Source organism: Dermacentor silvarum, chromosome 9, assembly GCF_013339745.2.
Source record: "Dermacentor silvarum isolate Dsil-2018 chromosome 9, BIME_Dsil_1.4, whole genome shotgun sequence".
Taxonomy (NCBI): Eukaryota; Metazoa; Arthropoda; class Arachnida; order Ixodida; family Ixodidae; genus Dermacentor; species Dermacentor silvarum.
Window position 1 is genome coordinate 24,139,739 of NC_051162.1, and position 13,958 is coordinate 24,153,696.

Consider the following 13,958-nt stretch of genomic DNA (forward strand, 5'->3'; position numbering starts at 1 on the left):
TACCTTGTACAAAGGCTTCACTTGGCGACAGCGGTTTGTTTGTCACATCATTTCGACCATAGTGAAACTTGCTTACTTTTTCAAGGTCTGATGAGGACAAAATATGGTCATCAAACAACCCTTTTAGCACATGCTGTATTACAAACGGCAATGCTCCTTCAAACATGTCATGCATGATATCCGGTGCTAACTGTGATGTAACATCAAAGTCTTCAAGAGAAGACATTACTGACTCACCATTCACCCCATAGAGCCGCTTATACAATGCTGGGTTTATTTAAATGGCTTTCAGGTGGTTTTCATGGAGCTCTCTAGTCCTGATTTGGCATAGATCTTCTCTTGTTAGTGATGAAAGGTTTTTGATTTGCGCCATGCAAAACCGGCAAACAGATCCATGAGCAAAGTTGCAGGAGAAACCACCCAAGCGATGCATCGACAAGTTGTCTCCACAGAAAGCTAAGACTACTATCTTTACACGCACTTCCTTTCCATCCAAGATGACACTAAGGCCTCTATCCTGCAGTGCTTTTAATTCTGCAAGGAATGGCCTGAGCACAACCTCCATTCCATGCTTTTGTACATCTACATACTTTGCCATTATTGCGAGATGCAGCATTTTCAACTGTGAACGATATGCAGCAGGTACATTGAGTACACTGTAATAGACTGCCAAAAGCTTGTGTACACCTCTGCCTGCTCCAATTGGGTTAGTAATTTCAAGTTCATCTGTATATAATAAAAGGTGAAGCAGCTTCTCATTAGAGTTCGCAAGCATGTTAGTTACATATTTCTTATAAATCCTGCCTTCACGATAGCTTCGTAGTACAGTTGCTTCCGCAGCCTCGGGTTTCATTATCTGTTCAGAGATACCCTTGCACTGCATAAAATTCTTCAACACACTGCCTACCGGAACGTAGTAGAAAGAAGCTCGGTCAGTGTCAGTATACATGCACTTCTGGGCCTCAGTGAAAGGGAACTTGGATTTAGCAAACTGAACTCTTTGGTACTGCGAGCGAATATCATCAAGAACTCCAACTTCCTTGAAGGCCTTTAACAAGTTAGTAAGTGATTCAGGTACATCAGAAAAAGATGAATTCAGCGCACACCTTACTTGCTCTGCAAACTGCTGCATAGTCCATTTAAGTATAGCCTCAACGTTTTGGAACAAAGCCTCCCAAGTGGAATTGGGTACCTTTCGTGCTTCAGCAACACGAAAGAACAGGTTTGCAAGTGATCTTTTCAGTCCTATGGCAAATTCTTCGAGTGTTGGGGGCTGCGGCATTTCCTGGAACCTTGCATCACGTGAAGCAGTTGGTTCATGCTGCGAATGATGAGCGGCGAGCTGGTCAGTAACACCCGAAGCGCCAGGGTCACCTGCTGTGGCTGTGTTGAAGTGTTCTAGTGATGGAGGCTCTGGCACTTCCTGGAACCTTGCACCACGTGACGAAGTCAGTTCGTGGTGCTGTAAAGGGGTGTACTGAACAGTTCAGATGGTAGCGTCTGTTCGTAATCGAAAGGCGGGTGACGCAGAGCAGGAACAGCTGGTTGCACGAACGGCTCCCACTCGTGCTAAGCACTGGCGATCCGGCTGGCCTACTGGTTGCACTGCAGGCATTGAACAGTCGATCTGGCTGGCCTTGTCCGTGTGCTCTTCTTCTTCATTACAATTACCCCCGGTGCAAAAGCGGAGCCATCCTGGCGACTTACGACGTGGAGACGAGCGGTTCATAAAATGGTTTCAGGCGGTGAACGTGGACAATATCCCGTCCACGGCGGCGCTTGTCGGATGTCGGTGTAAGCGGCTCTATGACATAGTTGACCGGAGAGGTGCGTTCGACGATGCGGTATGGTCCATCATACTTCGAGAGAAGTTTTGTCGAAAGTCCAGGCGTGGTATAAGGCACGGACAACAAGACAAGTGTGCCGGGAGCGAAGTTCGGATTCGTAGCGTCACCATCGCGGTTGTCTTTTTGTCGCTGTTGGTCGTCGGAGGTGAAATGACGGGCTAATTGACGGCATTCCTCGGCGTATCGGGCGACGGCTGATACGGGAGCACACTCTGACGCGTCTGGTGTATAAGGCAAAACCGTATCGATGGTATGGGAAGGATCGCGACCGTAGAGGAGGAAGTACGGGGAAAATCCCGTAGTACTTTGGGTAGCCGTATTATATGCGTACGTGACAAATGGGAGGATGATGTCCCAGTTTGTATGCTCCGATGAAACGTACATGGCGAGCATATCACCAAGGGTTCGATTGAAGCGCTCCGTAAGTTTGAGGATGGTACGCCGTAGTGGTCCGGTGAACTATGCGGCATTGAGCAAGCAGAGCTTCAACCACCTGCGACAAAAACACGCGGCCTCTATCGCTCAGCAGTTCCCGAGGCGGGCCATGACGAAGAATGAAACGATGGAGCAGAAAGGATGCAACGTCACTGGCGGTTGCTGCAGGTAGAGCGGCGGTTTCGGCATAGCGTGTAAGGTGATCAACCGCTACAATAATCCATCGTTTGCCAGCAGGTGTTAGCGGTAGCGGCCCGTACAGGTCAATTCCCACACGGTCGAAGGCACGAGCAGGGCACGGAAGCGGCTGTAATAAACTGTGGGCCGGATGAGGCGGAGATTTTCGGCGTTGGCATTGCGGGCACGAGCGGACAAACTTTTGGACAAAAGTAAACATTCCTCGCCAGTATTAACGTTGCCGCAAGCGCTCATACGTCTTCAAAACTCCGGCGTGTGCACATTGTGGGTCATTATGGAAAGACGCGCACATGTCGGAACGCAAAGACCTGGGGATAACTAGGAGCCACTTGCGACCATCGGGCTGGTAGTTGCGTCGGTAAAAGAGGTTATCCCGGACAGCAAAATGGGCAGCCTGGCGACGCAGGGAGCGGGAGATGGGAGATGCTGGCGAGCGAGAAAGGAGATCCAAAAGAGAGGCCACCCAAGGATCCTTGCGCTGTTCTGATGCGAAGGTGTCGATGTCGACCGACGACACCGTCTCAAAGGTGGAGGGGGAGGCAGTGTCGGCTGGCAGCGGAGAGCGGGACAGAGCGTCAGCGTCAGTGTGCTTGCGGCCTGAGCGGTAGATGACGTGTATGTCGTATTCTTGAATGCGAAGAGCCCAGCGGGCAAGGCGTCCAGACGGGTCTTTTAAAGAGGATAACCAACAAAGGGCGTGATGGTCAGTAACCACATTGAAAGGTCTGCCGTATAAATAAGGGCGAAACTTCCCGAGTGCCCAAACGATGGCCAGGCATTCTTTTTCTGTGACGCTGTAATTGCGTTCCGCTTTGGTCAGCGCACGACTGGCGTAAGCAACGACGTACTCGGAGTAGCCAGGCTTGCGCTGCGCAAGAACAGCACCAAGGCCAATACCACTGGCATCGGTATGCACTTCAGTCGGGGCGGTGGGATCATAGTGTCGCAGTATAGGCGGAGACGTCAGGAGACGGCGTAAGGTCACGAACGCGGTGTCGCATGCAGGAGACCAGGAGGATAGGTCGTTGGCGCCACTTAAGAGTTGTGTCAGAGGTGATATAATCGAGGCAAAATTGCGAACAAAGCGTCGGAAGTAAGAACAAAGGCCGATGAAGGCGCGGAGTTCTTTGAGTGTCTTAGGTTTAGGAAACTCTGCCACAGCGCGAAGTTTTGATGGGTCGGGGCAAATGCCGTCTTGGGATACGACGTGACCTAGAATCATGAGCTTCCGCGCGGCGAACTGGCACTTTTTCAAGTTCAGTTGCAGGCCTGCGTTGGTCAAGGACATCAACACTTGCCTAAGGCGGAGAAGATGCGTGCTGAAATCAGGGGCGAACACAACGATGTCGTCGAGGTAGCATAAACACGTGCTCCATTTTAGGCCGCGCAATATATTGTCCATCATTCGCTCAAACGTAGCAGGCGCATTGCATAGGCCAAATGGCATCACGTTAAATTCGTATAAACCATCTGGAGTAATGAATGCGGTTTTAGGGCGATCAATTGCTGACATCGGGACCTGCCAGTAGCCCGAGCGTAAATCCAACGAAGAGAAGAATTCAGCGCCTTGAAAGCTGTCCAGAGCGTCGTCAATGCGCGGTAAAGGGTACACGTCTTTTCGCGTTATCTTATTAAGACGGCGATAATCGACGCAGAACCGAATGGAACCATCTTTTTTTGTGACGAGAACCACCGGTGATGCCCACGGGCTATGGGAAGGTCGAATGACACCGCGCTGAAGCATGTCGTCGACGTGCTCACTGATCACCTGACGCTCCTTGGCTGAGACGCGGTACGGGCGCTGCCGCAAAGGCGCGTTGGAGCCAGTGTCGATGTGGTGGCTGACGGTTGACGTGCGGCCCAGAGTAGGCTGAGCGACATCAAAAGAAGAACGGAACTGGGCAAGCAGGTGAAGAAGCTGGGAGCGCTGCTCGGAAGTAAGGTCGTCGGCAATGAAAGGTGTGAATAAGTCAGGTGATGGCGGAGCAGAAGTGGAAAGTGCACAGAAGTCAGTGAGCTGTGCATGCGAAGCATCCGGCACGTCGGTAATAAACATGTCATCAAGAGGCTGAACACGGCCAAGTGTTTCGCCGCAAAGAGCCTTCAGGGCGGTAGGAAGAGGATTGCAGACAACGATGGAGCTGAAACCGGCTGAAATGTCAAGCGTGGCGAAAGGGAGGGGAACATCTTTGCGGGTTATGAAGAGTTCCGAAGGAGTGAAGAGGACAGCGCCTTCAGAGATAGCGCCACAAAAGACGGGAACAACGGCACACGAGTACGGCGGTATGGCGATGTCTTCCCGAAGGACTAGCTTAGCGGGAAGAGAAGTGGCGTCGACGAGGGGCACGTCACACAGAGGCGATAATTCGACTTCAGCACGCGCACAGTTGATGACAGCGTTATTTCGCGAAAGAAAGTCCCACCCGAGTATCACGTCGTGAGAGCATGACTGCAGAACCACAAACTCCACAATATAGAGAACGCCCTGAATAATAACTCTAGCTGTACATGCTGCTGAAGGCCGAACTGGCTGGGCGCTTGCTGTGCGAAGAGAAAACCAGAAATTGGCGTCGTAACTTTTCGTAAAGCGCGAGAGAGGCGTTCGTTTAGGACAGACACGGCTGCTCCAGTATCAATTAGCGCAACGGTAGAGACGTCGTCAACAGTAAGGTCGACAACGTTCGCAGGCGACAATGGAGGACTTGTACAGATCGATGGCGACGCAGTTCCTGCCTCCTGAACTGCGGCGCTTAGTTTTCCTCTTGCGTGGGTGAAGGGCGCCGACGCATCGGGGACAACGAGCGGCGACGCGGGGAAGGTGATCGACGTGTAAGGACCGGGCGCTCGGCTGGTGGCCTGTTCGACTGCCGACTAAAAGAAGTGTCGTGGAAAGGTTGCACGTCGGCGTAGGGAGGCGACTGCGCAAAGCCATCAGAGTGCAGCATGCGGCGGCGGCAGAGTCGTGCAACATGGCCGGGAATACCGCAGGCATAACATATGGGCCTGTTGTCTTGCGTACGCCAAGGATTAGCAAAGGCAGGAGGAGGTCGATGAACGGGATGATGAACGGGTGGTAGCGGCCGTGGATGTAGCGCAACGAGTGGTTGACGAGGAGGCTGCGCGGCGACGGATGCGTAAGTAAGTGGCGCTGCGACAGGGGACTGCTGATGCTGCATTGGTAGAGCCTCAGCAACTTGCTCTTCAATAACCCGCCGGAGCGTCGGAGCGAGCTGTGTAGGAGGCTGTTGCGGCAGCGGCTGCTGTTGGGGTAGCTCAGCGAAGGGTAGTAGAGAAAGCTGTCGTGCAACTTCCTCCCGCACGAAAGCTTGGATTTGTGTGAGCAGGGGGGAGCGATCAGACAATACTGTCATGGAAGAGAGGGTCTCGTCAGCCACTGAGGGGCGCCTGGTCAAAGCGCGCTGCCTCCTCAACTCGTCGTAGCTTTGGCACAAGTTTATGAGCTCTGCTACGGTACGCGGACTCTTGGCGATCAACATTTGGAAGATGTCATCGGCGATGCCCTTCAAAATGTGTTTCAATTTGTCATTTTCCGTCATAGAAGCATCCACCCGTTTGCATAGGTCGAGAACCTCTGCGATATAAGAGGTGAATGTTTCACCGGGTTGTTGAGCTCGCTCTCGTAACCGCTGCTCGGCGCGCAACTTGTGGACGGCGGGGCGACCGAACACTTCAGCGAAACTGGTCTTGAACGCGGACCAGGACTGAAAGTCGGCTTCGTGATTTTTAAACCACAGGTGAGCCACTCCCGCAAGGTAGAAGATGACAGCATTTAACTTGGCGGTATCGTCCCAACGATTGTGCAAGCTCACCCGTTCATAGGTAGACAACCAGTCATTGACGTCTTGCTCATCCGTACCGCTGAAAACCGCGGGATTGCGGAGCGGGAGAGCGCCAGAGCAGGCAACGGAGGGTGGCGGCGACGTCGGCTGGGGAGAGTCAGGCATGACGGAAGGCAGAGTGCGAGACCGGAGTTCCAGGGTGGAAATGTTCTTGAAAACCCAGCACCTTCCACCAATTGTAAAGGGGTGTACTGAACAGTTCAGATGGTAGCGTCTGTTCGTAATCGAAAGGCGGGTGACGCAGAGCAGGAACAGCTGGTTGCACGAACGGCTGATGAGCGGCGAGCTGGCCACTAACACCTGCACCAGGATCTTCTGTTGTGTCTGTGTCATAAGCATCAGGATTTTCGCCCGACTCGCTTCGCGTTTCTCCGTCAACGCACGAAATCCACTGCTGATGCTTGCGATAAAGATGTCTTCGGAGGCTCGACACAATTGTGTATCGCTTCTCACAGCCTTCAACGCCACACGTAACTTCGAAATGTGACTCCGCGGAGTGGGCATCTTCGAGATGCCAAATCACGCGCATAAACTTCGTCGCAAAAAAATGGCATCGCGGACACTGAAAGCAGCTAGGAACAGAACTCATGGCGACGCACTGAAATCGCAGGTTTTTTGAGTATCTGGTCAGTCAGCGCACAACATATACTAACACTTCCATAGCGGAGGTAGCGGATGACGTACACCAAGCGCGCAGCCGCCCCACAGACGAAGCCTGCACAAACGAGGCAAATCTACCTATGAGCGTGTACACAACACACCTGCAACAGCGTCAACTGCGGCCGTGACGGGGTACGCTAGCAGAAAAAATGTCACAGTTTCGCCCTAAGGGCGAAGCAATGAATGCGATAGCAACACAGCAATGTCATACGAAGTAAGGTGAGCGGCTTTGGTAGCAATATGAATTGTAGTAAACATGAGCTGATTAAGTAAGCAGGTGTGCTGCGGCGTAAGTAGACCGACATGAAGAGAGACTCGATGACCACGAGAAGGCGCGTGTGAAACGGTGGTGTTGATGAGAAGCGCTGCCCGTGGGCAGCGCGTGCGAAGGGACACACCTGTAGCGCTGCACTGCCGATCCGGGCAGCATTGCATGTGTAGCGTGCGTTGGAAAATGTGGCCCGACTATTACTAACTGTGTTGTGAGCGCGCACAAACAAACATGAATAGATCACACTGAATGACTGCAGACAACGACTGTCAAAACGCTGGCAGCAAGCGCATATACGCCGCAACGGGGAAGGTACGTGCGGTCTATCGCTTCAACGGAAACTGAGCGGCGAATGTAAAGGTCAGAGCCGTGTGGAGATAAGAGACGGTGCGAGCGAGCGACGAGCGCGGTTGTTCGCAGAGTAGAAATGCGCCCCCCCCCCCCTACGCTCCCTCCGGCGCTCGCTTCTCGCTTCCTTGCTTGCGCGTGGAAGATTGAGTGCGTTCGCTCTCCGTGACAGCGTGCGTCCCCGCACGCTTTTGCTCGGGCATACGGCGCGCGGCGAAGATTTTATCTAAATTGCCATGAACGTGAAGGACTGAATAACAACGTTCAGTTTTACCGATTTCCATCGCGGTCGTATGAAGGAGAAAGGAGAGAGCGCTAGATACGGGCCGTTCGCGTGTTGGGTAAGCGAATTACTCGCATTCTCCACAACACAGCCGCTCACATGAGAAAGTGTGATAATGTTGTTCTGCTGTAATTGTGTTGCGTAGCCCTCACGGGGGACCATGGAAACCAAGTGAAAACTGAGGAATCTGCAGCCGCCTCTTCGTTGGCAACAGAATAAACAAAGTTGTGAACCATCCTGCGTATGTGCCATCGATGTTTCTACCTGTTTACACACGTCCGCCTCCACTTTACTCAGCAAGTGTAACGGAGAGATTTGGCAGGTCAGTTTAACCAAACATTTTGGTTCCTTTATGAATTCAAAATCATGTTCTAGGGAATTGTGGTATCGCGAGCTTATTTCTAGTTTCGGCTTTTTCGATACAACGAGCACGTTTCGCAATGCACTGAGCCCTCTTGACAGCGTTGTTCTTTTTTTTTTTGTAATCTTAGAAATAAAGTTGCTGTGGGAGCACTGGATGAGTAATTGCGAAGTAACGCACGTGTTTAGAAAAAAAAAATGTCGCGTTTCTTTACATTCATTTGTGCGCGTGTGTTGTTTTAAGCGTCTGCTAGCTGGTTTGTTTTGCCTTCGGTTGTATCCCGCGAAAGCGGACACGCACGTATCTCCATTTGCAGTAAATACAAACGGAAGACAACCGTGAAGAAAACATTCGAAGATGCGGGATAACACGCTCGAACGCCCAAGAAGCGAGAGCTGAAGCGAGAACGCAACTGAAAAGGCGAAGGTCGCCAGGGCCGTCCGCCCCTGATAAAGCGAGCTTTGTACCACTGACCGTAAGCTACATAGTTACCTGACTTAATCATATATGTACTTCATCGCTTTGACATTATGTACGTACCCAAATTTAACACATTTAGGCGCTAGAGAACGGACGTCGGAGTGCTTGCCTCGAACTCATACGGAACCTCACGGCGACGGCGACGCCGACGGCAGAAATCCGGTGGAAGTGTCCATATAATTGCTATCGCAATAAAAGAAAGTAGCAGCAGCGATTCAACAACCCCGCGCCGCAAGTGATCGCCGTCAAGGTACCGATGATACCGCTCGCTCGGCGTTGCGATTACCTATCGAATCTCACACGGCTCATGCTCTTCCGCTTGTTATCTTCGAACAAATCTCCAAGCCGGAGACACCTCAGAAGACATCTCAACCGCGCCACAGAACACCCATACAAACCGCGCTGCACAGGGGGATGGGGACTAAAAGATAGGAGAGTAGAGAAAGAGATCGCAGGCGTAGCAGCAGCGGAAGCAGCAGCAGCCTCATAAAAAGCGCCGCCGGCGCGTGGGGTTACACGACGCGCACCGACGCAAAGAGAACCCGCTTAACTTCGACCCCGCAAATAACACCTAATGCGAGAGAGAGCATGCCGATGAATTGACAACCTAAACTGCAAAAAAAAAAAAAAAAATTGAGCCCCTTACCGCCCAGCAATGGCTTCGGAACAGAATCAGATCTCGAAGGCTATACTTTTGAACTGCAAATACCATAGAGTTTTTCAGTCTATAGTGATAAACTCTTTGGCAAATGCCAAAGGTTATTGAGAAGTAAAATATACGTCGAAGCTGGCACCGTAATTTAAAACATAGCGTATATGACGAGTTTTCGTTCCTGTAATTGCTTTTGTTAAAGCTGTAAAAAAACACATTAACTTCGAGATTCTCAATATATACACAAAGTGAGCCGTAGACGTTAGCTTCGACAGCTTTGATGGCTTTGACCTTGCACTATGGATTTGGCTTTTGGATGGCAAGAAGACCCGATGAGGCCCAGTATTAGAGTGACCTAGAATATGGGAGAGTGTCCAAAGCGCCGCGCGAATGCATGGGAGGAGCGAGGACCTTTTTGTGTGAACTCCCGCGCCGCGTCGCTGCTGTACCGGACCCGTGGGCTTTCTCCGCTGCGGAAGCCGCGCCAAGGCGGCGGGCGTCTGCTACGAGCCTGATATTTTGGTTGCTATTAGCCAACATCGCGATAATTTGGGATATATTAAGCACCACGTCACCGCAAGGTAATACCGCAGTGACTCAACGCACAGAGAACGCGTTTTCCGGCTGTGAATACGGACATTTTGTCTATTTCCTTCTAGCTCGCTTGGTCCGCGCTTACGCGGCTGTTTCAGTAACGCATTCCGCGCGTTTACTTCATTTAGTTATGCGTGGAATGAGCAACGTGATTGTGCTGCAGAAGAAAATAAGCTGGAGACCGCGATAATAACCAAGAGAACGTAGCAGATATGGCTAGCTCATGCTAACGCTTTTACGCCCTATCGTTTCCTTTCTTTTATTTCATGCATTCGAATTGCTTTACAAGACTGCATCCCGCGCTCTGTTGTTTCTTTCTTAAGGCGAAATCCTTAATTGGGCTCTTGGGAAGCGGAATGTTTCGCCGATACCGCGGTACCAAAAATAAATACAAACCGCGTAACTCTCGCGGCTCGTTCACTTTGTGCCATTCCACCATAGTGTGGAATGGCACAAATGTGTGACCAAGATGACTGATGGGTCATGGCATTAGTAACTTGACATACTTGCACTCACGTCTCGATTAACGATAACAATATGACGTGTGTTCATATGACGACGGCCAGAAATCCCTCTGACGCTGTGGGTGTGACGATAAAAACGTGTTGAATGCCAATCTCGATCTCAACGTGTCGAACTTACCCATATATCATGAAGAACTGAGAGCACAGGTAAAGGGTAATAATAGTAAAGATAATTTCTGGGGTTTTACACCCAAAATTCACAATACGCGCTATGAGAGACGCCGCAATAGTGGAGGGCTCCGTTAATTTCGACCCCCGGGGGTTCTTTAACGTGCACCTAAATTTACGTACACGGGTGTTTTATGCATTTCGCCTCCATCGAAATGTAAGCCACCGTGGCCGGGAATCGAACCCGCGCCCTCGAGCTTAGCAGTACAACCTACCAAAGCCACAAAGCACGGCGTGTATAGATAAAGGGTACGCGAGAAATATACGCGACAAAAAAAAACAAGACAAACCAAAATAAATGAAACGCTAACAATGCAACATTGTATAAGTATGCCTCATTTCATAATTACAGCAAGTGTCAGAAAACGAACATGATGGATCACCTATGTGCAACTCGTCTTTCGCCTTCTTGTGTTGCAAGAGCGCAAACACTAAGCGAACTTGAACATGAAAGTAGCTTTAGGAATATTTATTGCGTATGCTCGCTGGTCCATACACAGCAAATATACTTACTGATCAATAACTACGTACTTAATTGTAGTTACGTAATGAAAGAGGCAGGAAATCACCAGAACATAAACTTTTCATTTTATGCTGTTATTGAAGGTAACTATTTTAGGGTATGTAGAATCAACAGCGATATTTGTAGTGCATCAAAGACAGTAATTTTCAAGACGATTTTCCACTCAATATAATGCAAGCACAAACATCGTCACGCGCCATGAATCCTTGTTAGTTTACGTAAAATATCACACGTCACGCAATAACTATGGTATAATGAGATGTTACATGTTGGTAATTTCAGGGAGGATTCACGGATTATTAAAACAAGGCGTTTGCAGTAATAACTTTTACATAACTAATTAGTAAATGCCTAGGCCAGTAGTAGCTATCTATTGATTTCAATGTAGAAAAATAATATATTTGTTTAGCTATATTGGCTGGACAAAATGGCTTTTCCTTCGAATGTCTGAATTTGAAAAAAAGCTTCGCTCACGGTGAACCTTAAGGTACATCATGCGCGAAGTTTGTATTGAAGAGATACAGCAAGAATTGTTCGGGTACGCAATCTCTGAAGCAAAATAAGCCAGCGATATTGCGGCGTTAGGGCCGTCTTTGCTCTCTCTTGCTTCCCTTACACCTTCTCACTCTGCTCTGTTCATAATAGAATATTGTCGTGGCTAAAAAATATTCGAATAAATACATATGCATATAGCTGTAAACCACTACTGACCGTGAGCGAAAAGCGCGTAATGGTGAGCGAAGCGGTCACTGCACGCACGTATTTCACTTGACTGCGCGAGTAATTTACTTTTTTCGTTACTCTTATTCTTGCAAGGATGGTGCCATTGCCCGCGTACTCATGCGAATAAAGTTTCTTTTTTTACGTTCTTTCCTTGCGCGGACTAATTTAGCGCGTTTATACGCACGCACAGTTACCGTAATACCGTTACCGAACGCTAGCACCGGAGCTAGGCCGCGCTAATGAGTTTGATACGTTAGTTTTTGCATTACCTTGCTGCCCATGCACAAAGAAACGCTCAGAGATTGGTAAGCTCCATGCAGCACCACACTGTTGAAGTTAGAGTTTAAGTGCTTTGCGTAGAAAATGAACGCAAAAAACTACAGCGCGTAGCAGACGACCCTCGCTTCCCGCGCGCTTCGCGAGCGCGAAATGCCCACGGGTCCGGAGCAGCAGCGGCGCGGCGCGGCAGTTCACAGAAAAAGGCCCTCGCCGGAGCCGGCGCTTTGGACACTCTCCCATATTCTAGGTCACTCTACCCAGTATCTATGCCCGCTTGGCGTGTATAGCCGGCGCGAGATGATGGCGACGAATTCACACGATCTTTGTGAAGAAGCGGGGAACACGAGCGCGCTTGACACAGCTGCGCAAGCTGTTTGCTTAGTGTCTTACGGCCAATCAAAGAAGATTGTTCGACTAACGGGTTCCCGGAAGCAAGCTGATCTGCGTGCAAGCCTACTTGGAAACCACTTCGCGCTCTTGTCTGGCAAATGCTTTCTGATTCAGGTGGGTGTGCGAAGCATTAGTTTGAATCTCCGTGTGTTCTTACAGCTAAGCTGTAATGTCACTAGAAGTACTCGGAAGCTTTATATGCGTGTTTTGACGGTGTCCTATCGAATTTATACTCAGAGGAAATGTGGGGCACGTTGAGGGTGAGGTGCGAGTTGGCAAATTCGGAACTACCTGGGTTGATTAAGGTTATACAAGTAAAATTGCTAATACCCCGTATTCTAACGATTAAGAAGCGCTTTATTAAATATATACAAGTTTTCTTGCCACCCTGGGAGCAGCAATTCTATATTTGAGCTGAATGGAGTGCACGTAACGTTATTCTTTATGCGTGCCGAAACGCAACACTCGTATCGCGCGGCAGCCGGCGCCGCTTGCGCCACCGGTGAGCGCTGGGTGGTCGCTTAGGGTCGGAATGCAGTCACAATGCACCACAGAGGCTCTCGCGTTCATGTGATATAAAAATTATCAGATCGGTGGCCCCAGCGTACATCAGTAGCTCGAAAAGTGCCGGCAGCCACGCTCTCCGAGTATCGCGTGTCATTAATCTTTTCATCCAATTGATACAAGCGCACAAGAGCTTCGAACCACATGGGCAGTTAGCTTAATGTCCTGAGAGAACTCAACGTGCCGCAATTTGGTGCCTTGGAAGTGTTACATGGCAGTTATTCGCTATGTTTCGCATTGTTCTGAGATAATGACGTCGCACCAAGTTTGCATTTGCAAAAATGTGTTGCCTGTGAAGTGTAATTGTGGCTAAACTTATGGGTCCTTTGTGTTCTTTTGTGCTCATTACCGTGTCTTTTCTCTCATTTTTTGTGTTCTTATCTTTTTGTACACCCACTGGTTTGCGGCTCTCAACGCTTAAGTAGCCAAATCTAAAACCCTAATTGGCTCAAACATTGAGGCTGATGTCCATGGGAAGTTGAGTGCGTAGGTGAAGTACTGTCTTACTAAATAATTCCTAAGCTGGTGCTCAAAAACGTGTACAATTTCTCAACAGGAAATCTTATTATCCATTGCCAACATTCTCCGCATTCATGGCCACACTATGTCAGCAACTTAGTGTTAAGTGCAGCAATGTCTTTTTAATATTCTTATAATAATTATTATAATATTTCATCCCATTCACAGTGAAGTGAATATTTTGTACCATGCTAGTGGCTGTAACTTGCTTGTAAATTTGAGCACGCTATATGCCTTAATATTTGTCAGCTTAGCTAACTGAACTTCCCAGGAAAGAAT